This window comes from Peromyscus maniculatus, chromosome 2 (genome assembly GCF_049852395.1).
Source record: "Peromyscus maniculatus bairdii isolate BWxNUB_F1_BW_parent chromosome 2, HU_Pman_BW_mat_3.1, whole genome shotgun sequence".
NCBI classification, from domain to species: domain Eukaryota; kingdom Metazoa; phylum Chordata; class Mammalia; order Rodentia; family Cricetidae; genus Peromyscus; species Peromyscus maniculatus.
This window is the reverse complement of record NC_134853.1, coordinates 31,739,849-31,766,526: the sequence shown is the minus strand read 5'-3', so window position 1 is coordinate 31,766,526 and position 26,678 is coordinate 31,739,849. Positions and strand designations below refer to the sequence as shown.

The 26,678-nt window shown below is 42.8% G+C and overlaps 1 pseudogene; it reads right to left on the bottom strand.

The window, feature by feature from the left end:
* Positions 1-118: 118 nt before the first annotated feature.
* On the bottom strand, positions 119-24,864 carry LOC102923899 (60 kDa heat shock protein, mitochondrial pseudogene; annotated as a pseudogene).
* Positions 24,865-26,678: the final 1,814 nt, after the last annotated feature.

Here is a 26,678-nt window from a genome sequence, read left to right as displayed (position 1 = left end):
CCAGAAGCTGATGGTTACAGTGATCAGCTTTTTTCAGCCATTTTCTTCAGGTGACTTCTCAAGTTATTTGTGAGGAACCTGCCTTGAGTTTATAGTCACAGTTCACTGAGAAAGTGAGTTAGAACATGCCCCCTTCCATTCCCACCATTGCTCCTAGTCTAGGGCTCTTCTCTTCTGTAGGAATTTCTGTCACTACACCTTCTGCTGTAGTTAACATGGAGTCCATCCCAGCAGCAGCCAGTAAAGCAGCTCTTACCATCTTTGTTGGATCAATGATCCCCTCTTCCACCATGTTCACAAAATCTCCAAGCATAGCATCCTAACCAACTTCCAAGGAGCTTTGCAGCATTTTCTCAATTATCAATGATCGTTCAACACCTGCATTCTTAGCAATGGTCACTGCAGGAGTTTTGAGTCTTCCTTGAATAACTTCCATACCTATTTTCTATCTTCATTAGCAGGCTCTAATGAATCCAAGGCTGGGTTGCACCAAAGCAAGAGCAATCCCCTCCTAGTACAACCCCTTTTTCTGCAGCTGCTCTCGTAGCTTTGAGAGCATCCTTATCCCTGTCTTTCTTCTCAGTCACTTTAATCATCCCTTCAACCTTCAGCACAGTTACTCCATCTGAAGGTTTAGCCAGTCACTCGTTCCACTTCTTTTCACACTCACTAGCTGTAGTGTCTAACTGCTCAGTGATTTCTCGAATATGTTTTTCAATTTGAGCTGTCACCTTTCCTTTCAAGAGCATGATGTTATCTTTGGTGATAATAACCTCTTCAAATTTTCCTAAGTCATGAGCTTGGACATCTTGAAGACTTAGATTCACCCCTCTTCTTCAAATACTGCACCACCAGTGGCAACAGCCGTATCCTCAAGCTGGTTCTTCCTATTGTCCCCAAGCCCTGGAGCTTCGGCTGCTACAACCTGAAGACCAACTTTTAGCCTCCTCAAAGCCACTGTGTTTAGAGCTTCTGCATCACCATCTTCAGCAATGGCTTCTGATGGGCACTGGGAATTTAGAGAGCAGGTGCAATGGACTGCACACCAGAGTTTTCTTTTCACTCAACAGAGCATAGGCAACTTTAAATTCACATTTTTGACCTTTTGATATGTTAGTAAAATATAGGAAAATATGTCCTCTATTAAACTTCATTCCTTTAATAATTTCTAATTCATTATTCGGGGTTTTTCCAAACTTTACTGTGATGATGCCCTTTCTCCCAACCTTTTTCATTGTATCAGAAATAATGTTTCCAATGTCTCTGCTTCCATTTGCAGAAATCATAGCAATCTGAGAGATTTCTTCAGAGATTGCCACAGGTTGAGACCATTTTTTAATTCAGCAATTACAGCATCATTTTGAATCACTGGGCTGTGGCTGATAAAGTGGAGTTAGCAATGTGAGAGCGGGCTAAGAAGTTCACAAGCAGAAAGTAACTGCTTTCAGAAACTGAAGTGTGGAATAGTTTTCACAGGCAATGCAACGGAGCTAATGAATGTCGCTTGGCCTCTGGTGAACTGACCAGAGTAATTCAGAGGTAAGGCAACCCAGAATGCCTATGCTTCAAATCTAGATAAGGTTGGCAGCACTCTTAGCAAAAAGTGATAAATATAGCAGTCAAAGTACTCTCTGACTAAAGGATAAGCTCAGAAATGCATCGTGCCCAGGACTGCTGAGTGTCTTTTAAGTGGGAATATCTGATCAATGAACATCTGACAGTGATGGAACACAGAGGAAAATGGAGATAGACTTGGGATCAGCAATGAAGAGGTCAGAGTTGCAGGGCGAGGCTGGAGAAGTCCAGGACAACCCCTCAGACTTGCTGTGCTCTAGTCTCCTCAGTTTAACAGAGTTAAAGTTAGTATCCCCTTGTAGGTCTTGAGGAAGGTCAAATACATCCTTCTGGGAGTGTGGAGTCTGCACCAATGTTTGGCATCTAGGATTACCCAGCATTTCCAAACTGATTTCATCGATCCTGAAATGCTGTCTGTCTCAGGCTTCTTAAATTTGGTTGCTTTGTTTATTTGGAGTCTTCTGTATAAAGTTTCTTTTGCCATTTCTCTGTTCCATTCATATTTACTCTCCGGGTTAAAATGGAAGGCCGCTTCTTCCATGGAGTCACCTGACTGTCCTGAGACAGTGGTCTCTGCTCAGCTCATACCATAGGGCTCTCTAGCAGGCCCAAGCTTTGCTTACAGATTTTGCCCTTTTTCCTTCCCTTTCCCTTGCTAAACCATTAGATTACATTCCTAACTCTAGCTCCCAAGTTCTATTCACTCATGTGGCCACTGACTCATTCTTGAGTCTAAACACCAAGGTCCAGCAATCAAAATTCATTATTTGGCTACACTCGCTAATATGTCCAATCAGGTCTTACCAACTCACAATAGCACAGACTTCCCCTTTTCTCCTTAAAAACCCACTCCTGCAAGAAACACCTGCTGCTATGGCTGTTGCCTTTGCCCAATCCCGAGCGCCCCACCCCTACCCAAACCCCCACACACCTTCACACACGCCACGCCCTGCTTGCCCCTCTGGGGTAATAAATTTCTTTTCATAAAATAAACATAAATAAATAAAGAATTTGGTGTTGGGGTGTGTTCTGAGCTGATTCCAAATTGCCTTGTTATCTATACCATCTGTCATTTATCACCTAGTTTTAGAACCAAGCTTTCAGACTGGTTTTCTGATGCTTCACTGGCCGTGGTAGAACCTGTCAGAGTTTCTGGTTTTCATTTATCCACAAAATCACTTAGTGAGTGAACCCTTACAATTAATTCACTCAGAATGGACCCTTAAAATTAGTGTGTGAACATTGAGGGAACCACTGCTTTAAATTCTCACGTTTTGAATTGGAGTTAGGGATAGTGTCGTGATTTATTTGTTTTTGATGAATTACACTTGCACTCAGATCCACCACTACCTTTTCCTAACTTTGAGTCCTTTTTGTTTTTTAAATAACCCACTGAGTCCAATTTATGAATCTCATATACTCATGGGTATGGGGTCATTCATGGGTACATGGTCAACCTACTATGGTCACACCCTTAGAGAAAATGTACTCTCCAACTGAAGTCAGCAATTGTCAACTGTTCCTCAGTTAGGATCAGGGGTTCCCAAGCCCTTCTGCCCTCCGTGAGAGAATGCTGGCTGCTTGTTCTTCTGCAGGAATTAAGCAAGCACAGCTGCTGTGAGTTCGTGAGTACAGTGGTCCTCTCGTGTCAAGAAGACACTGTGAGGCTGTGGTCCCCCTCAACCACAGCCCTTACAATCTTTTCACCCCATCTTTTGTGATGGTTTCTGAGCCCTGGGGTATGGGTGTGACACAGAAGTCCCATTCGTGGCTGAGCATTGACACTTATTAAGAAATATATAATCTTGCATTTATTTTTAATTTTTAAGCTAACTGAATGGAACTAGAGAAGAGTGTTTTGAGTGAAATAAGCTATATACAGACACAGTCTATATATCCTCTCTCACACGTGAAAGTTAAATTTTTTCTAGCTGTATGTGGAATACTGAGGCTGAGAGTGATAGGAGAGGCAGGTAATGGAGGAAAGTTGGATATTAGGTACCAAAACACAGAAGAGAGAAGTTCTGTAACATAGTGAGTGGTTAGAGTTCACAATGAGCTTTATATATTATATGAAGAAAGAACATGAGAGCTTCAGACATAAATTCTGGATGAAGATGCTAACTGTCTTGACTTGATCAGTGTGCACTGCATACATGTGCTGCAACATGACACTGCACCTCATGAGTATGTATAATGCTTCATTAATACTTTTTTTGAAGTGACGAGTAGGAGGGGCACATCCAATGGACTCACTGGTATATTTGTTTCCTCATCTGTGACAAACACATACACACATCAGTCCTCTCCCTTTGTCCCCGGCCTCCGTGAGGGTGATGGAAACACTGCTCCATCTAGAATGAGGCCCCAACCTCAGGGACACAGGCAAACTTACTACACAAAAGGACTGAGTGGAATGAGATGAAAGTGAAGGTGATAGATTCTTACACTCTGCATCAATGAAATCCCTGTCTTCCATCGTCATTTATAGCTCGATAGCCCATTATTTAGAGCTGGATGAAGAAGAGATTCTCAACTGCAGGAGACCAGGACTTCTTATACTTTTGTCCACTAGTGATGCCTTTTTACTGAGAAGCTTTTGTATGACACAGGTATATACAGGTATGTAGGTATGTAAAATAGTTACGTAATGTAAACATTTACTGATGATGAATCATAAAGATATTTGTTTAAAATAATTACTGGGGATGTGGAGACTCAGGCAGTAAAGAACTGGGCACACAAGCATGAGGACCAAGGCTCAATCCCAAGAACCCACATAAAAAAACAAGGCATGTTGGCACATACAAGGGATCTCAGTATTGGGGGGGTGGTGAATGACAGGTGGGTCCTTGGGTCTGGTTCATCGACCCTTCTACTCAAATCAGCAAGTTCCAGTTAGAGAGAATCTGCCTCAAGAAACAAGATGAAGGGTGGCAGAAGATGACACCTAATAGTGACTTCTGCCAACCTCACAAACATGTGTACATATATATGCACACCTATACACACATGCACACCCACACTAATACATACATACACATGAAAAACAATTCTTTTTAAAGACAAGACTTATTTATTTTCTTTTATGCACATATGTATTTTGTTTACATGGATATATATGCACCATGTGTGTGCCTGTTGCCCATGGAGGCCAGAAGAGTGTGTCACATCCTCTAGAACTGGGGTTAAGTGTGGTTTTAAGCTGCCATGTGTGTGCTGGGCACTGGACCCAGGTCCTCTATAAGAACAGCAAATGCTAACCATTGAGCAATCTCTCTAGTCATCTTCCCTTTTAAAACATGATTAAAGAAAATTTTCATACTATGGAGATAGACGTGCTTATTTATTTCAACATACAGAATTAAATTTTGGCTAAATATTTGACACTTTAGGACATAGACTATTGTCAATGTCTTTTAGAGTTGGTTAATATTTTATTTTATAATTGTCATTCCTGTACATAAATATGGAGAGCAAAATGAAAAATTATGACATTTTAGACATTTTTAGAAATTCTGTCCTAATTTCAATTCAATATTCATTGAGCATTTATTTTTATGAATCTCAAGTCATCAACTCAAACAACATTACAACTTGTTGACAATTACATACATGTACAAAATATACTGTGATCATATTCACCCCCTATTACTCTTCCTTACCCCTCTTCCATCTTTGCTGACTCTCTTCAACCTAACTATTCCCTGCTCCTGTGTGTGTGTGTGTGTGTGTGTGTGTGTGTGTGTGCGCATGCGTGTGTACGTGCATGCATGTGTGTTTGTGTGTATGTGTGTTGTTGGATGTTTTTGCTCTTTTGGGGGGTCTGCCACCTAGCTCCCAAATAAATCATTCCTAGAGGCTTATTCTTAATTATGAATGCCCAGTCTTTGCTTGGCTTATTTCTTGCCAGTTTTCCTTAAATTATCCCATCTACCTTTTGCCTCTGTACTTTTATCATTCTCTTACTCTTACTCTGTTGCTTGCTGTGTAGCTGGGTGTCTGGCCCTTGATGTCCTCTTCCTTCTCTGGCTACTTCTTTTATCTCCTTTTCCCCCAGATTTCTCCTTCTATATATTCTCTCTGCCTGCCAACTCCACCTACTTTTTTCCTGCCTTGATATTGGCTATTCAGATCTTTATTAGACCATCAGGTATTTTAGACAGGCACAGCAACACAGCTTCATAGTGTTAAACAAATGTAATCAATATAAACAAAAATCAATAAAATCAAAAATAATATTCTGTTGTGGTATTTTAATTATACTGAAATGTGATTTTGATTGTATGTTAATAAATAAAGTTGCCTGGGGGTCAGAACTATTAGAGCCATAGCAAGAGTGTGGCGGTGGTGGCACATGCCTTTAATCCCAGCACTCGGTAGAAAAGCTAGGTAGATCTCTGTGTGTTCAGGGATACAGCCAGCATTGGAGACACACGCCTTTAAGACCTGGGGGGCTATACATACAGACAGTGATGAGGCAGTCACGTGTTTGGGTTTACAACCAATGAGAAGGCAGAACAAAAAGACTATTTAAAGACATACACACAGGAAATAGGTCTCTTTCGGAGAGCTAGGACAACCGCAGGCGGAAGGGTGAGATTTTAGCTCTGAGCTCTGACCTCTTGGCTTTCTCTTTTACATTGGTTCTGTGTTTCTTATTTAATAAGACGGTTGGTTACATCTACAATATTCCCCAACATTTCCCTTTTGTCTAAATAAAAAGAAATGTTTTAAATTTAAAATAGTATGACTACATATAACAAAAACAGTTATCAAGTAAGAATTACATTTACAATATTCTGTTCATTTGTAGTTAGCATATTCAAAGAAAAAATGCATTATCTATCCTATCTTAGTGAATCCAATGTTTTACACCTAACTTACTTTCTATCATAACTAAGAAAACCTGCACCTATAACTATCTCATCTTCAACTCCATCAAAGACCCATAAGGATGTAGTATTAACTAACAACAGAGACATTTGGCTGCCTGGACAGTCACCCAAAGTTTCTCTGCAATATTAGGGCATCCATCTTCAGCCTATAGGCTCATAGTATCTGGCAGAATTTTCAATAAAGCAGGAATTTTGGACTGTCCTGCCTTGTTTTAGCAAAGGTCAGTGGTCACTTTCCTGTGGGTCCTGCATGTCCAGTTGATACAACATACTGTCAAACAGGCCAGGCATGAGCAGCTTCTCGCCCAGATGGCTAGCCTTGCTACATTGAAAGCAACTACATAAGGAGTTTCTTCAATGTCCATTATCTCTGAAGTAAATTGGTGCTGTCAGGAGCAGATGTGTCTCATTGTAATGAAAAACCTTAAGTAACAACATTTTAAATTCTATAGGTATTTGAAGTGTCTGAAAATCATTTGTCTTCTAAAACATATCTCTATATAATCTTAAGAGCATACCTAACATATCTACAAATTTGATTTTTATAAATGACTAACCACTTACCTATGTTTCCTGATTATCCTATATTGTTTATAATAATAGCTTTCAAAAACTAGAACTTCACCCTACATTTCCAAATGAACTGAATAGGCACAATATCTCAAACAAAAATAGAAACATATATACAATATGTTGTAATAAAAATAACCTTAAATTTTTATCAATATACAAAAATCCTTTAAACAAGAGTAGAAATATATATACAACATAACAAAAATAATCTTAAATTTGTATCAATATATATATTCCTCTAAATGATAATAAACATCCATAACCCACCAAATAACCAAAAGCCTCCCACACCCCTCTTGGGAATGTAGACATTGTATTCTCCAAACTGTTTCCTGCTGTCTGTGGACAAACTATCTTTAGGGTCCCAGAGGGAAATTTTGATATAATGACCAAGTCCTGGGAAGTTTTAGAAGGTCTTGCCTGATCAAACCTGATCCATATTATTGCTGAAGGAATCCACAGATTCTTGTCTCTTGTGGAAACAAAAGCAAAAACTCTTCTCCAGAGCATTTTTGTTTTCCATTTAACAAATATATTTTTTGACTTTTTAAAAGTTAAGTCATTTCTAAAGTATATAGGCTGATTTATTTCAACAGTCCCACTTTCAATACCAGGTTTCTTTGAAGCTGCCCTTTGCTTTTCATGGGTCAAAAAAATTCAAAATCAACACAGTAACATACAGGATTCAGACTCCCTGTGTATTTCCCATTTTACACGTCTTTTTTCTTTTATATTACTTTTACTCTCTCTTTAAAGACTTTATTTTCAAACTATTCATTTCTTTCTATGACTACACCCTTTTTCTTTTAAGCCTACGCACATTGTTAAACACTCTATAACCTGTTTAGAGGTTTTCTATCTAGGCCTCTTTTATTGTGTATCTTCAGCCTTTTTTGACAACATGAGCAAAATTTAGACTGCTAAGGCACACCTGGATCCTTCACATGCAGCTCTCACCTGGCTCTGCCTATTTCTTGGGTTGTGAAAGCCAAGCGTGAAACTCGTGGCCAGTAGGAGGTTTGTCTGACCAGGAACTGCATTCAACCTTCCTAGATTTCTAGAATGCTGATGCGGCAGGCGTTTTTACTTGTTTTATTTTATTTTATTTTATTTTTTATTTTTTTTTCCTACTTAATGTATTGGCTGCTCAAGGGCTCACCAGCAGGCAGAAACTCTTAAAGGAGCTGGGTCTACCTCCAGCATCCAGGGGCCAGGAACCAAGAGCACCAGCCCATCCAGATCTCGGGTCTTCAGGGTCCTCTCTCAGTCCCACCTTGTAGGCATGACAGTTACTGAAGCCTCAATGGGGGTTGGAACTTCCAGATCAAAGCTGGAATGGCTACCCACCACAAAGAGTGACAGAGGGAAACACGCCCACTGACTTCTGGCTTCCACAGAGGTGCTCACACACACATGAACAGGAACACATGTTACAGCACACATACAAATGATGAGCTATACATGACATTCTAGTAAGAATAAATACTGTGGATATCATTTCCTAAGAGCTTTGTGTCTAGCTTGAGCAGTATTGCTTTTAACAATGAATTCTAAAAGGATGGGCTGGCTCTCTTGGTTCCTGCTTATCTAAAGCAGACCTATCAAGTTTCTCTGCCACAAGAATCCCCCAAACTTTCAATATGCTCCTGTGAATGTCCAAGCTTCTTAAGGTGGCCACAGTGTTCAATATCTTCTAATCTTCGTTTAATCTAAAGATGTCTAGTTACAAAGATAAAGCTGACTATTGAGCATAGGATATATGTTGGTAGCAGTATTCTTGCGAAGCTGAACTTAGTGTTTGAAACTGCTTATACAGATTTGATGCTCTGCATTCCTGATCGTGAAATGCAGATGATTGCTTCCATCCATCAAAGACCAAGGAAGTCAGCACAGCCATGAAGGTGCAAAGCAGTATTCTTTTTTAAAAAACATAATTTTGTATTGATTATTTGGGAATGTCACATGCACCCCAATCCCACTTATTTCCCAGTCCATTCATGTCCACTCCTTACCCCCATAGTGTCCCCCCAAAGAAAATTTTTAAAATGTTAATTAAAAACAAAACAAACAAAGAAAAAACCCTGCTTCGCTCCTCTGTCTTTTCCCTCTTCATTCATTTTAGTGGCATTGGGAGGTGCAGTGTGTCACACAGTACATCGTTTTGTCCGCTCCACTTTACTTTCGAACATTCATTGTATAATGTATCGTTAGTTAGGTTCAAGGTCTGTGCCCCCTGGTATACCTCTCGGATGTCCTGCCATTGCCTTGAGTCATGGAGATCCTGCGGCTATGGTTCCTCAGAACCAGTCCCTTCACACACTCTGGCAGGTCATAGATCTGGTAGATCTTGAAGCGGGCCTACTCAAGGCCCTGGATATGGGCCTGGGTGGTAGCTGATCTGGTCAGTCTGGGCCACTGAGGGACCGCCCCCCCTCAGGTGGGGAGTGGAGCCAGCTCTTTAGCACCCATGCCATTGGGGCCAGCTCTTCTGAGTGTGGGGCCAGCTCTCCCATGGGAGGCAGAACCAGGTCTTCTGCTTCAGTGGCCAACAATGGACAGGGCCAGCTCTCCCAAGCCCGGTGAAGGGTGGTGTCAGCTCAGCACGGCCCTTGGATTTCAACGTGCACTGTTCCTGTGGTCCTCTGTGGTAACATGGGCCACAGAGATCAACACAGACTCCAGCCGCAGCAGGACGACAGAGCCTGGCATGGCCCTCAGGAGCAGCTGGGGCCCAGTTATCACCATGGCCCTGAGTGGCAGAGCAGACCACTCAGATTGACATGGCCCTGGTGACAACAAGACCCTGGGACACCAACATGGCCCCAGGTGGCAGCCCAGACCCTGGGCGTCCACATGGCTTTTGATGGTAAAAGGAGCCATGGACATCAACACAGAGCCTGGCTACTGTAGGGCCATGGACCCGGACATGGCTCTCAGCTGCGGCTCAGGACTGGATGTCACATTCACAGGCCTGTCTGGGTCCTCATAGCCCAGGCTGGCTGAAGACAGCCACAGGCCTGGCCAGCACCACAAGTTGCCTGGTGGGTAGGTGCCATTATGATGAGCAAATAAATGGTGGAGAAATGGGAGAGAAAGAGGAGCAGAACAATTCGTGTGCTGTGGAGAGAGGAGGAACTGAAGAAGCGAAGTTGGTGAGGAACAGGCTGGTATGAGTGGCATGCTTGCAACCCAAGGCCATGGTGACCTTTGGCCCTGGGCTGCTGCCAAGGGCCATGTCTGGGTCCATGGTCCTACCACAGCCAGGGTCTCTGTTGACATCCGTGGCCCATGTTACCACCAAAGGCCACATGGGTGACTAGAGTCTGAGCCACCACCTGTGACCACATTGGTATCCAAGGGCTGTGCTGCCACAGAGGCCATGTCAACCTGAGTGGCCTACACTGCCACCTGGGGCCAGGATGACATCTGGGCCTAAGCTGCTGCCAAGGGCCATGTCTAGGTCTATGTATGACCCTAGAGCAGCCAGGGTCTGTGTTGATGTCCATGGCTTCAGTTAACCCTGAAGGCTGAGCAGATGCTTGGGATCTGGACAGCCACCTGAGTCCATGTTGGTGTCTGGGAGCTGTTGTGGAATATTAGTTGAAGATATGTTACATTTGTTTATGCTGTGGAACATTTGTTTAACGATGCAAAGATGTGTTGCATCCCTTCATGTTGCATTTGTTTAACTCTGCAAAGCTGTGTTACTTTGCCTGTCTAAAATGCCTGATTGGTCTAATAAAAAACTGAATGGCCAATATCAGAGCAGGAGAAAGGATAGGTGGGACTGGTAGGCAGAGAATAAATAGGAGAAAAAGAGCAAAAAGGATGGAGGATCAAGGAGGAAGAAAAGGAGGAGAGGAGGCCACTAGGGGCCAGCCACCCAGCCACTCAGTCACACAGCCACCCAGCTAGGCACAAAGTAAGAGTAAAAATAATATACATAGAAGTTTTGAAAAAAAAAAAAAGGAAAAAGCCCAGAGGCAAAAGATAGAAGGGATGATTTAAGAAAAGCTGGCTAGATATAAACCAAGCTAAGGCCGGACATTTATGAAAAGAATAAGACTCCATGTGTTTATTTGGCAGCTGGGGTGGGGGTGAGCCCCCAAAGAGTAAAGAGTAAAAAAGTAAACAAAACAAAACAAAAAACTCATGGCCAACAACAGGGAGCCATGCTGCTGCGGGGGCGAGGTTGATCTGAGTGACCTGCCCTGCCTCCAGGGCCATGGTGACATTGGGGCCCAAGCTGCCAAGCAGTATTCTAATCAGTAGCTCTTACATGTTTCTCAGTGCTGTGAGCTGTTTGTGTTATACAGAATCTGTTTCATCTACTCTTGATAGAAGTATAATCATGGTTTAATCTCTAATTTTTGCCTACAGTTAATAGGTCAGGTTTTCAAGAGCACGGTTTCCCTTTCATTCTAACAGACTTGCCAGAGAAAGAGACAGTCACACGTGTTGCTTCCTAGATTGGCAATACCCACTCATCCCCACTACCTAGGATCCACAAAAGGCATATACTGTAAGAGTCTTCAGGTTGACAGCTACTTGATTTTAAAAATGACTTCTAGGCAGACATTTACATTCTTGATGATCTGGGATGTTTCTATGGGATGTCATTGAAATAGCTAATGATTCAGAAGAGAAAATACCCCAACTAGTACTCCAGAAACTAACCTTGTTCTCCCTGCCTGGGTCCAGGAACTGGAAACAGCCCATTGCCTCACTGACTCTCCAACTCATACATTGCTTAGGTGTAGAGAAAATGCATGATTTGAATTTGAAACACTCAAGTCAGTAAGAGCAACAGGATACTGGTGCATAAGTTTTGAGAGAAGGAACTTTGAAAGACATGAATTAAGCTACATTTCTGTTTAGGTATTTTTCCCAGTATTGGGGATTGAATTTAGGGTACTTAGGGTCTCATATATACTACACAAGTACTCTGTCATTAACTATATGCTCATCCGTTAACTTAGTTTTTATTTTAATCTGTTCTCACTAAATTGCCCAGGCTGGCCTTGAACTTGAGATTCTCCTTCTTTAGCTTCCTAAGTAGCTGGGATGACAGTCCTGTGCCTCTAGGTGTGGCTCTATTAGTTTGCAAAACCATGGTAAAATACACATAACACAAATTTATCATTTTATTCATCTTAAAATTTACTGTTTGGTGGCATTGAGTGTCACAGTGTTGTACCCTTACCACCTCCTGCTCCATATGTCACAATGCTGTGGCTCCACCACTATCCAGTTCCAGAATATTAAAATCGCTATTAATGAAATATCCTTATCCGGTAATAATTCCCCTTCCTTCCTTAATCTTGTAGTCACCAACCCCTAAGTAATTACTTTCTGGTTCTTCAAATATGCTTGTTCTGGATATTTGAAATAAATAGAAACAGACAACTCCTGACCTTGTGAATAGTGCTTCTTTCATTTAGCATATTTTCAAGGAATAAATTGTGCCATGAGTCAAGACTGTTGCTTTTCATGTCTGAGTAGACTTCTGTTGCGTGTACGTACACCATGCTTTGTTGCTCCACTCATCCACTCATGGATGTGGCTTCCTGTGGTTTCCACCTTGCTGTTCTGTGAGTAGTGGTGTTAAGAACTGTTTCCTGTGCCCCCTACCCATCAGTGCCTGAGGCCGGTGGGAGAGCTGGCCCTGGGGTAAGAAGGGTGGGAGGGCTGGCCCCGGGGTAAGAAGGGTGGGAGGGCTGGCCCCAGGGTAAGAAGGGTGGGAGGGCTGGCCCCAGGGTAAGAAGGGTGGGAGGGCTGGCCCCGGGGTAAGAAGGGTGGGAGGGCTGCCCCTACCCACCACCACCTGCAACCCTCAGGAGAGCAGGCCCTGCACCTCGCCTGGGCAGCACAGCAGAGCCAATCCTGTTGTGAGTGAGCATTGGAGAGCTGTCCCCACTACTGGCTGTCATATGGCACCATGAGCAGAGGAGAGATGAGCCTCCCAACCCCTGCCCATCAACACCTGAGGCAGGTGGAAGAACTGATCCTGACTTCCTAGGAGTGGGAGAGTTAGTCTGCCCCTTACCTCTACAGCACTCAGGAAAGTAGCTCCTATGCCACACCTGGGCAACACAGTAGAGCTGGCTCTAAAGGTGTAGATGTGGGAGATCTGACCCTGAGGACATCAAAGCAGAACTGGTCCTGCCCCTTGCTCGTTGCTGCAAAGGGTAAACTAGCCAAGGCAATGTAGGAGAGCTCACCCTGGTGATGAGGATAAGGGAGAGCTGGCAGGCTGACCAACCCTGCAACTATCCAGGCCCAGATCCAGGGTTATGTGTTGGCCCACCTCAATATCCACCCCATCTGTGATTTGCTGGAGCACATGAAGGGACCAGTCCTGCAGACCCAAAGCTGCAGGATCTCCACAACACAGGCAACAGCAGGATAACAAAGAGGAGTCCCAGTGAGGGCCCAGCATCAATAATGTAGCAGAAACTAGAGGCCTTGATCCTGACCAATGACTCTGCAATGAACACTTACAAGTAAAGATGTATGGACAAAAGAATTAACTGCATGATTCACTATGCCACACTACAGCTTCCATAATGAGTCCCCCCCCACACACACACTTTTTTTCTTTTTCTTAAATTTTATCCAGGGGTGGGTGGGGTCACTGCAAGGACAAGGGTGAGATACTCAGGGACGGGAAATTGTTTCAAGATATATGATGTAAAAGACAAAAAAATAAATAAAAAGGAAGTTTAAAAAAAGAACTGTTTTCTCTTCTCTCAGTGATATATCCAGAAATAGAAGTGTTTTGCTGATCATTGCTGGTTGGTATGCAACTTGTGAAGGAACTCCTGCATAGAAGCTCCAGCCTACATTCCCATCACTAGATGTAAACCTTATACATTCTTCACAGCCTTGCCAATGCAGGTTATTTTCTGTTTTTGTAACAACCATCCTAGTGCGGTAGGTGTGGAATAGCATGCATTGTGGTTTTGGCTTTATTCCTCTGTTGACCAATGGTGCACAGCCTCTTTCTATGTGGTGTTGACCACTGACATATCTTCATCAGAGTAATGTCTATTCAGATCCATTACTTATTGTTCATTTGTGTTGCTTGTCTTTTGTTGTTGATTTCATTTGCTTTTTTTTTTCAGTTTTTTTTTAAAAGATTTATTTTTTTATTATGTATACAGCATGTATGACTGCAGGCCAGAAGAGGGCACCAGATCCCATTTCAGATGGTTGTGAGCCACTATGTGGTTGCTGGGATTGAGCTCAGGACCTCTGGAAGAGCAGCAGTCAGTGCTCTTAACCTCTGAGCCATCTCTCCAGCCCCCTGATTTCATTTGCTTTTTAAGGGAGAGATTTCTTGCCATTGTTTTTTTTTATGCTTTGGTAATTGGACTGGTCTTCCAATGCTGTTCATGTCCTTATCCTCCAGACCTGGTGCCTGCAATCACTGACCTATGAGAAGGAATTTTACAGCAGTGATTAAGTCTGGGAAGGATCTGAAGATTGGAAGATTATCATGGATTATGTCTGTGAGCCCACAGCAATGTTGTAGATCTTCATGAGTGGAGGCAAGAGTGTCAGAGAAGGACACAGAAATGGAAACCTATCTGGAAGGTTACGCTTTGATAATGTAGGAGGGAGCCACAGGTGAGGCCTCTAGAAGCTTTCACGGACAAATGCAGGTCTATCAATATGTGGGTTTTAACTCATTCAAGCCACGGAGGACCAGAAATGCGTGATTGGTGATTGGAAGTTTATATTGTTTGAAACTATGAAGTATGTGAGAAGTTGCTGTAATAGCAAGAGAATATACAATACATCTGAAGACAGGAAATGTGTTTAAAGTCTAATAAGAATTTCAAGACTCTGGCAAGATGTGGCAGCGCTGTTTCCACAGACTCTCCTCCTAAGCAAAGATGTTTGGGATCACTGAGCACCTTGCAGAGATGCCTGCCCACCCACATCCTACACATGCTGCTTATGCTCATTCCTATAGAAAGAGACTACTCAGATGTCATGAGAAGGACTAGTTAAGGCTTGTCCATTTTCTTATAAAGTCTACTTACTACTCAGTAGAGGTCAAAAATGGTAGGAAGTAGAGAAAGAGTAAGCTTTGAAAAATGAGTATGAACTCCACCACACACTGGGGCTTTCACGCATGACTTTCCAAAGTAATTGAGAAACATAACTTGTTTTAAATAATAAATATGCTTTGTGCATCTCTTCATTTTGTTAATAATTTTCAGGGAGGCATAAGTTACATTTAATAAAATGCACTTCTTTTAAATAATGAAAGCAGCAAGTTTTGGCAAATGTGAGCATCCTGAGATGACATTAGTAATGTTGGCCCTTCTCACTTATCTTCCTCCACCGTGTGCCAGCTCAGGAAACCACTGATTGGCTTTGCCAGATTAGGTTTGTTCTTTTGAGATACAAATTTCATTTTACCTTCCGTTCTATATTTGACCCACAATTAAAATTCCATGTGAGGTGTCCAGAAAGTTTGAGATGGGAGTAATTTCCTCCTCATGATTACTTTAGGAATTAGTGTTCCATTAAATTTCCCTTCTAATAGATTTTTCTTTTGCTAAAGCATCCTCTTCCCTTAGTTTTTTCATTTTTCCATAATAAAATAATATCTTGAAGGTCCTATTAATTTTTTAGGCTTGATATATTTTCCTTTTCATTTTGTTTCCTGATTATATTAGAGTCCTGGTAGGTGATTGTGTTCCTCCCCAGAAGTGTGGCCTGTTTCCAGAGCAGAAGTTGACTAGAGGTAAGCAGAAGAGAACTGACCTTTCCTGTCCTGACATTTCCTAGATGTTGCTTAAAAATTAAGGAACATAATCTAGTAACAGGCTATTACATATTCACTATGGTTGGACTGTGTTGGAGACATAATGCTCCAGTGCAGTAAAGCAGGAGGTGAGGCTGTGATTAGCTGTGGGGCTCAGAGGCACGTTGGGATAGTCCACTGAAGCCTTTGTAGAGTGGCTTAGCTGCCGCAAGAGTCTGTGGTTGCTGACTTTAAGGAACTCTCTGTGTATTCCTGATGCTAAGGCCTTATCAGATCAGTGACTGACTAGTATTTCCCCGTTCTGAAGGTTGTCTCTACACTCATGCATTCCTGTCTTTGTTGATGTGAAATATTTATTTACAAACTATTTGTCTTTGTCATGTGAATTTTCAGGATCATAGCCAGATCCAGGGGCTTACACATGTCAGACAAGCACTCTACCACTGAGCTACAGCTTCAGCTCTGAGAAGTAGTTTAGATGTTCTTGACTCTGTTTCAGAGGAAGGACATGTCTAGTGATGGTACAGAACTATGCTAAGCCAATTGTAGGTTCCAAAGACAGAGTTACGATCAGACCAGCTGATCCCAACACTTGTGCCTTATGTTTGGAGCAGTCCATGTGCGTGAGTGGAACTGTATCATACGTTCTGGGTATGGTAAGAAATCTGCACTGACAGATCGGATTGGTGCCAACATGCCATCTGTCAATTGTCTGCCCAAAGGTTCAAGTATGCCAGTTTAGGGCAAAATACAGATGACAAAATCCCATTCTTTCCGCTCCTTTGTTAATGGAAATGGTTATCAGGGTGCTACTTGCTTGACTATGAACAACCAGTGCTTGATACAAGAAGGATCTCATCATTTCTCAGTTCTCATGTATTATGTAGTACAGATAATCATGGAAAATGTAAATGTGGGTGGCATAATGGAGACCAAACCAAGCTTATTAATTTTAAATGAGATGAAAACACTGACTGATCATATGGGTAATTTTCTGATTTCATGATAGTACATTTCAAAAATTTCAAAATTTTTATTAAAAGCCAACTACCATCTTTAGCCCTCCAGGGTCTTTTCTATGATGAAAGCATCCAGGACAATTTCAATGCCTCAGTTATCACAGTGTTTCTTCCGATCGTGTGTAAGTAACTTAAGTCAATCAACAAGCAGAAATAGAATCTTGGCCTTTTTTTTTTCTCATGCTTGACATTTTCCCCATTTGCATTCTTGTTTTGGTTAAGAGCTAGATGAGTCATGGAAGACTCATTTCTAACTTAGTGGGTTATGAAAAAAGAAAGACAAGGATTTTGGACGGGGACTGTAGTGAGAGGGATGTGTGGGAGTTGAAGTGGGAATTGTATACATAGCTGAAATTCTAAACGATACAGACAACTCCTGATATGTTTCCTGCTCTAGGTCCAGCACAGATTTTTTTCAGTCATTACAAAACAAAGGGAGTGAATCACACCGTTGGGGGTTAAGGTAAAGACTTTTCTGTCTGCAGCGAAGCTTCAGGGTTTCCTTGGTCTTTTTTCTTTGCATCGTATTCTTGACCTGCACTGTTGTTAAATATACCAATATTTGTAGAGAGGCAAATTGTGAGGTTGGATGTAGGAGGAGTAACATTGGCTAGAAAAGTCTCTGAGACCCTCCCTGTAAATCATGTATCTTTTACTTTCTTATGAGTGTATCTAATTTTTTTTATTCATTTTACTAACCAAAGATTCCCCCTCTTCCCTTCTCCTGCCCCTCCAGCCTCCCCCTCCCAACCCAGCCCCCATTCCGTCCTACAAGAAGGTAAGGCCTCTCACAGGGAGGTACATTTAGTAGAGGCAGGTCCAAGCCCCTCCCCCTGCCTCAAGGCTGTGCGAGGTGTCTCATCATAGAAGTGGGCTCCAAAAGGCCTGTTCATGCACCAGGGATGGATTCTGATCCTACTGCCAGGGGGCCCCTTAAGCAGATCAAGCTACACAACTGTCTTGATTATGCAGAGGGCCTAGTCCAGTCCCATGCAGGCTCCACAGCTGTTGATCTAAATTTCATGAGTTCCCACTAGTTTGGTTTGGTTGTCTCTTGATCATGATGCCCCTTGCTCATAGAATCCCTCTTCTCTCTCCCACTGGACTCCTGGAGCTTAGCCTGGTGTTTGGCTGTGGATCTCTGCATCTGCTTCCATCAATTACTGGAGAAGGGCTCTAAAAATATCATCCTGAGTGAGGTAACCCAGACTCAGAAGGACAAACACAGTAAGTACTCACTCATAAGTGGATAATAGATGTAAAACAAAGGATAACAACTCACAGCTCTAGAGAAGCTAGCTAACAAGGAGGACCCAAGGAGGGATGCATGGATCACCCTAGGAAGGGGAAATAGATGAGATCTCTTTGATGGGGATGAGGGAGCAATGGAGGGTAGAGGATGGGGGATGAGAACATAAGGGAACAGGATGGTCGAGCTAAAATAGGGATGGAGTGGGAGAACAATGAAAGGACCATGATAGAAGGAGACATTATGGGGACAGGAGGAAACCAGGTGCTAGGGAAGTTCCCAGGAATCCCCAAGGATGACCCCAGCTTGGACTACTAGCAATAGTAGAGAGGGTGCCTGAACTGGCTTATCCCGATAATCAGATCAGTGAATACCCTAACTGTCATCACGTGTGTATCTTAAACTAAGCAGAGAACAAATGACTTGTGGTCTGGCATGTTGAGTAGCACAGACTAGAACACATCTAGGAATGCACACCTGGTTTCCTATATAGATGGTAATAGATTTCTACTAGCCTTCACTAATTTCTTTACAAACATACCCATTCCTCATTCATGTTTAAAGTCTAACAGAAAACAATTCACTATTTGCTGCATCCCAAGTGGTAGGGCATGGATGGCAAAAGGTCCTAAAAAACTTTTCAACTGCTGGAAGAATCTGCATCCTGTTTACACTGCTAACTTCATTGACAGAATCATTAAAAAATTATTATTATTTATTTAGTGTGTATATCCTGGGCACACACCCCAGGGCTCAAGTGTAGGGCTGAGGTCAACTGGTGAGACTTGGTTCCCTCCTTCTACCACGTGGGTCCTTAGACTGGGATCAGGCAGTCTGGCTCGTTGGCAGGGCCTTGACCCACTGAGCTATCCCACTGGCTGGCTGGCTGTTTGTTTGTTTTGTCGAACTGACCGAGCTATGGTCATCTGGAAGGAGAGAACTCTGAGAAGACACTTACATCAGATTGCCTGTAGGCAAGTTTGTGGGACTTTTTTTATTATTATTAATAACTGTGCAGGCAGGCACAGCTCACTGTGAGCAGAGCCACACCTGGGCACGTAGTCCAGAGTTTTATAAAAAACAAAAACCAAAACCAGGTTGAGCATGTCGTGGAGACTAGCCAGTTAGCTGTGTTCCTCCATGGTCCCTGCTTCAGTTCCTGCCTCCAGGTTCCAGCCTTGAGTTCCTGCCATGACTTCTCTTAATGTAAGTTATAAGATGAAACAAACAAGTTGCCTTTTGACACAATATTTATCACAGCAATAAAAAGCAAACTAAGACACTAGCCCATGCAAACTTTTTTTTTTTAAAGTTCATTGAATTGCAGGAATAAAATGGGTCCATTTTATTGAATGTAAATTGAATCTTAATGAAGTTAGTTTAATACAGAGTTTTAGATAGTATATTGTTTGCTTTGAGAAGAGTGAAGGAATTATTAGTTCCCCCCTCTTTTCCATGGTAATCATGGTGGCCACCTTCTTTCTCACTGCCCCATATGTGAGGGCATTAAGTGGCACTTCTTGGTGGATAGAGCTTGTGGGGCCAGACCTGCTAACTGTGATGAATGGGCTGTAGGCACAGGGCCACTCTGCTGTTGGTTGACCCAGAGGTTCCTTTCCATTTTCATAGAATTTCTCTCTTTGCAGTGAGGTCCCAAGTTCTTCCACTAAAATATTTGGATTCACTGAACTTATGTTACTATTGTTTTGAAGTGAAGCAATGAAATAAAGTTAAGTTTTCTCAAAGAATAATTTAAAAATTTAACTGTCAAAAGTATTTTAGCAAATTGTAAAAATTACAAATGTTTTTGGTGAAGAAGCAACCATACATCAGAATATGGAAACTTGACATTTAACTTCACAGGAAAATCACACAATAAATATATAAACTTTCTCTGTAGTCCTTATATTACACGGTGATTTATAATTTCATTACTAGCAATAACATACATTTATGTCCAAGTTGATAATATTGATTGATTGATTGATTACTCAGAGATTAAGAATAAACTTTTCTCTGCCACAATCTCAAAGCATTGGAAGTAAATGAAATGAATGAGCAGTAAAAAAAAAAATCTTTGAACAGATTACTATGGCTTCTCAGCCTCATAATAGATCAGAAAGTCATTTTTCTTCCAAAGCTCTTTTATGAGCATGTATGTAATATGACCCAAATTCTCTTTCTGTTCCTGTCTATACATATATCAATTTATGTTTCTATCTTCCTTTCTTCTATCTAGGGACAAGGGAATTAATGTTTTTCTATTTGGGGAATTTTGCAGTAATTTAATAGTTGATTTTTACATTTAAATAATATCCACAATGCAATTTTAATGTAATTTAAATTACATTTAAATAATATTTCATTCTGATAATATTTAGTACATGGAAAAGTGGAGAAAATTGATCTCTCTCTCTTGATCTGCAACACAGCAAGCTATTACTAATGTAGGTGTGCATCATCTCACCTTCCCCAGTAAGCACTAGACAGACAAAGCTGTAACACATCTTAGGCTCAGATGTGATTGCCTTGAACTCTCATTCTTTCTTCCAAGTACATATTATTATATTAGTGATAATGAATTGTTTAAGATATTCTACTACCTATTTTATTTGATTTGCTCTCTTAAAATATTTAGTATTATTTTTAGGCTATGTGTATTTGTCTGTGTGTGAGCGTGAGAGAATAAATGCAAGGGTTGGTGGAGGTCAGGAGAGGCTGTCAAATCCCCGAGAGCTGGAGTCACTGCACATTGTAGCTGCCTGATATGGGTGCTGGGAACTGAATGTAGGTCCTCTAACAGAGCAGAAAATGCTCTTAAGTACAGAGTCATCTCTCCAGTCCTTTGACTTGATGTTTTAAAGAGTAAAACAAAAGTAAAGCTCCCTTTCTCTCCTAAGGACGTTAAAGATTAAACAAAGAATGAGCAGGTATCTACAGTGTGTCATTGTAGAGTCAAAAATAGAGAGGGCGGAGTCTGGTGGGGAAGCCTGCAAACTCAGCTTTAAGACTTTGACAAGAGACCACAAGAAGGCCAGTTTGGGCTGCAGAGCAAGCTAAGGACCGATGTGGACAACTTCAGAAGATCTTGTCTCAAGATAAAAAGTAGAAACCAGGCTGGGGATATCTCGGTGGAAGAGCACTTTTCTGGCATATGTGAGGCCCACATTCAGGCTCCAGTACCCTGTCCCCATACGGGTCAAATCAAAAGCAGAGAAGGAAGGGTTGGTACTTTGGAAGAACTCATCTGGAGCAACCCCTGAAACAGCAGAAAAGTATGAGAGATTTTCACCTACAATATTATTACACCTAAGCAGACGGGGTGTTGTAGCCGCTTCTCGAGACCCCTGAGCAAGACCACTACAGAGCGGATATTCGATGTAAAACACACAAGGGTTTATTGATAACAAGCAATCCCGGGCTTGGTTCTCGTTCAACACGCTGGCTAGCCAGGTGAAGGAGGACGGCCCTGAGCTCTCAGGGTGAGGGGTTTTTAAAGGGAAAAACTGCAAACAGGGTGGTACAAACCTTGGTGTCATATGATTGGGTGAGGGTGTGTAACCTTTGAATTTACTGGTTGGGGGTTACAGTTATCTTTTGGGGGCAGGCCTTGACAAGTCCCAGGCTTTGTCCTTGAGCTGCCATGGAGGCTGGCTGGCCTAGCACATACTGACTGTGGGAGCTGACTTAGTAGCCCAGGCTCTGTCCTTGACCTGCAATGGAGGCTGACTGGCTTCACACATTCACACTGACCCATGCACATAGCTCTAAGTTGGTGAGGGGTCCCAGACCTTAAACAGTTGACTGAACCTTGAGCAGTCAGAGTATGTACAGAAAGGGAGCTACTGCAAGGACTAAGTCTTTTGTTCCTGACCCTCCCAGAAACTGCTTGCTTAAGTCTTAGGAAACTGAAATTGAGGCCTGATCTCTGAGAGAAGACTGAGCAGCCTTTTATGGTGTCTGCTTGGACCTTTCAGGAGCAAATGCTTCAAAAAGGAAAAGACAAGCGAAAACCAAGTGAGGATTAACAGAAACAGTTTTGACTGCAAGAGGAATAGAAGAAAGTTTAAGGGCACAAATAGTGGGAAGTCAGATAGTGTACTGTCTCCTTTTCCAGAGCAAGCATGCACATGTTAGGCTAAGATTCTGAAGGAGGGCACCCAGATGGCGAAGTTGAATGAGAAATAACAGCCATCACTCTGACTTGCAATCTTTATTTGCAGTATAAAAGAACCTCCAATCTTTAACTTTAGATTAAGGCACCCCAGACTGTAATACTATTTGGTTGCTAGTAAGGGGTAGGCAAAGAATCTTCTAGGAAAAGATGGCTTAATATAGCTTCAAATTATTTCTATTTTATTTTGTTTATTTATTTATTTATTTATTTAGGTTTTTCGAGACAGGGTTTCTCTGTGTAGCTTTGCGCCTTTCCTGGATCTCACTCTGTAGACCAGGCTGGCCTCGAACTCACAAAGATCTGCCTGCCTCTGCCTCCAGAGTGCTGGGATTAAAGGCGTGCGCCACAACTGCCCGGCTATTTCTAAATAAAAGGTAAAAACTTCAGTAACTCTGTAACTGCCCTGCCAGGAATGAAGACATGCTAAAGAAATACCAATGTCCTCCCCATTAGGTCCCCAACGAACCAGAATCTCATGCTGGGGTGTGGGAAGGAGAGTTGAAGCAAGGTGGTGGCCAGAGAAGAACTTTGTCTCTCAGGAAGAGATTTTACACATTTCTGACAACTTGTCAGACCACCTATTGGGAGATAAGAGCTGAGATGGTGGAGCATCAATCATGGGTGGAACCACACCTTGACCAGGATATTTACTTATGCATGCCACTTGCCACCTATTTAAACCTCTATCTACTGAACCTCATGTAAGGACAGAAGACGGACTTGGGGTGCTGGGGAATAGGGTCACCGGACATTCTTATTTGCTCCTCTTGCCACTGTGGCTATATTGAGTGCATCTTCTTTGTTTTCCTTTGTGATTCTCTGTTTAGTTGGCCTCCTGAGGATAGATAGATGACCCCAGATTGTTAGATCTGCCAGGACCCAGATTCTGCCCCTGATGACTCTGGTAACAACACGGGGCAGTGAAAGATATCTAGCTTTACAAGGAACCAAGAACTTAACACATATTAAGGATTAGTTATGGCAAGAGCACCAGAAAACAGAGTGAGAATTCTTACATACCAGTCCCTAGAATATGAGATAAGAATGGGCAGAAGCAGTATTTTAACAAAATAACATCAGTTTTCTAGAAATAATTTTGAATTAAAGAAACATGGCTGAGAAACACTTAAAGAAATACTCAACATCTTTAGTCATCAGGGAAGTGCAAATCAAAATTACGTTCAGATTTTATCTTACACTAGTCAGAATGTCCCAAGATGGAAAAAAAAAAAGACTTCATGCTAACAAGGATGTGGAGTAAGGAGAACACTCATCCAGTGTTGGCAGGAGTACAAACTTGTAAGGCCATGATTGAAATCAGTGTGGTGGTTTCTCAGGAAACTGGGAATAGATCTACCTCAAGATCTAGGTATACTACTCTTGGGCATACACCCAAAGGACTCTCCATTCTACCACAGAGAAAAGTGCTTATCCATGTTCATTGCTGCTCTATTTATAATAGCCAGAAACTGGAAACAACATAGATGTCCATCAACAAATGAATGGGTCAAGAAAATATGATACATTTACGCAATGGAGTACTATTCAGCTGTTAAAAATGAAAACCCTGTGATTTACAACTGTGACCTGCCTGAAAGATATGCTGATTTCACCAGGGTACAGATATTGTACGAGTAAACAATCACTCTCTAATTGGATTTAAGGTCACCTCCATAAGATAGAACGTATTCTTGACACTGCTAGGGTGGCCAATAACCTAAGACTGGATAGGGCCTAGGGGAAAACCAAACACTCAAATTGTTCTGCTGAAGGATCATAGCAATAAAACAATTCCTAATGGCAATCTTCTACACATATGTACCAGGGTCTTGCTCAGCCATCATCAGAGAAGTTTCCTCTTGCAGTAGATGGGAACTAATACTACCCACAAGTAGACAATAAGCAGAAAAAGAGAAGGATTGGAAAAGTCAGTCCTAAATGGGATGTCTTCAGAGAACCCCTCCCCCCAGGGCTCGGGGAATTATGGGGAAGAGCAGGCAGAAAGAGCGTAAGTGCCAGACGGGGTAGAAGACACCAAGGAAACAGCCTCTTCCAGACACAACAGACTGATAGACATATGAACTCACAGAAACTGTGGCAGCATGCACAAAGCCTGCACAGGTTCAAGTCAGATGGGATCCCAGTGCTGAGAGGGGAAGTGGACATGGGCTCCCACCCCAACCAAGAAACTGTCTGCACTGACACTCATTTGCAAAGGTAAAATTAACTTTTTAATAAAAAAAGAAGAAAAGACAGAAAAAAAGAAGTCTTGGGATGAATGCAAAGGTATCTGTGCGATCTGTACTGCAGCGTGGATCTGACATGGTCTCCTAAAGGTATCTGTGCGATCTGTACTGCTGCAGTGTGGATCCGACATGGATCCGACATGGTCTCCTAAAGGTATCTGTGCGATCTGCACTGCAGCGTGGATCCGACATGGTCTCCTAAAGGTATCTGTGCGATCTGTACTGCAGCGTGGATCCAACATGGTCTCCTAAAGGTATCTGTGCGATCTGTACTGCTGCAGTGTGGATCCGACATGGTCTCCTAAAGGTATCTGTGCGATCTGTACTGCTGCAGTGTGGATCCGACATGGTCTCCTAAAGGTATCTGTGCGATCTGTACTGCAGCGTGGATCCGACATGGTCTCCTAAAGGTATCTGTGCGATCTGACATGGTCTCCTAAAGGTATCTGTGCGATCTGTACTGCTGCAGTGTGGATCCGACATGGTCTCCTAAAGGTATCTGTGCGATCTGTACTGCAGCGTGGATCCGACATGGTCTCCTAAAGGTATCTGTGCGATCCGACATGGTCTCCTAAAGGTATCTGTGCGATCTGTACTGCAGCGTGGATCCGACATGGTCTCCTAAAGGTATCTGTGCGATCCGACATGGTCTCCTAAAGGTATCTGTGCGATCTGTACTGCAGCGTGGATCCGACATGGTCTCCTAAAGGTATCTGTGCGATCTGACATGGTCTCCTAAAGGTATCTGTGCGATCTGCACTGCTGCAGTGTGGATTCGACATGGTCTCCTAAAGGTATCTGTGCGATCTGTACTGCAGCGTGGATCCGACATAGTCTCCTAAAGGTATCTGTGCGATCTGACATGGTCTCCTAAAGGTATCTGTGCGATCTGTACTGGTGCAGTGTGGATCCGACATGGTCTCCTAAAGGTATCTGTGCGATCTGCACTGCAGCGTGGATCCGACATGGTCTCCTAAAGGTATCTGTGCGATCTGACATGGTCTCCTAAAGGTATCTGTGCGATCTGCACTGCAGCGTGGATCTGACATGGTCTCCTAAAGGTATCTGTGCGATCTGACATGGTCTCCTAAAGGTATCTGTGCGATCTGCACTGCAGCGTGGATCCGACATGGTCTCCTAAAGGTATCTGTGCGATCTGCACTGCTGCAGTGTGGATCCGACATGGTCTTCTAAAGGTATCTGTGCGATCTGTACTGCTGCAGTGTGGATCCGACATGGTCTCCTAAAGGTATCTGTGCGATCTGCACTGCTGCAGTGTGGATCCGACATGGTCTCCTAAAGGTATCTGTGCGATCTGTACTGCTGCAGTGTGGATCCGACATGGTCTCCTAAAGGTATCTGTGCGATCTGCACTGCTGCAGTGTGGATCCGACATGGTCTCCTAAAGGTATCTGTGCGATCTGTACTGGTGCAGTGTGGATCCGACATGGTCTCCTAAAGGTATCTGTGCGATCTGCACTGCAGCGTGGATCTGACATGGTCTCCTAAAGGTATCTGTGCGATCTGCACTGCAGCGTGGATCCGACATGGATCCGACTTGGTCGAGCGCTCACCTAGTTTACTTCAAGCCCTGGGTTTGAGCCCCAGCACCACAGAAACTAGGAGTGGAGACACGTGCTTATAACACTCGCACGTGGGAGGAGGAGACAGGAGCATCAGGAATCCGGGGTTATCCTCTGCTACATACCAAGTTTGAGGCCAACTTGGGCTACATGAGTTCCTATCTCAAAACAAGCAAATGCAAGACAAAGATGTCTAATTAAATCCTGAGTTTCAAGAATGGATAAAGATTAAAAAGTGATTTTAAAAATCACTGCCTGGAGGGCCAGGACCCAGAGGCTGGACAGCTCAGAGACCCACAATAAAACCAAACATGACTGATAATTAGAAAACAAGTCAATGAAACGATTGCTGGTGATATTCTGCTAAACTCACATTGTTGCCTAGCCCAATTGTCATCAGAGAGGTTTCACCCAGCAACCGACGGAAACAGATGCAGAGAGACCCACAGCCAAACACAGGCAGAGCTCAGGGAATCCTGTGGATGAGGGAAAAGGATTGTGGGAGCCAGAGGGGTCAAGGACACCACAAGAAAACCCACAGAACCAACTGACCTGGGCTCATAGGGGCTCACAGAGACT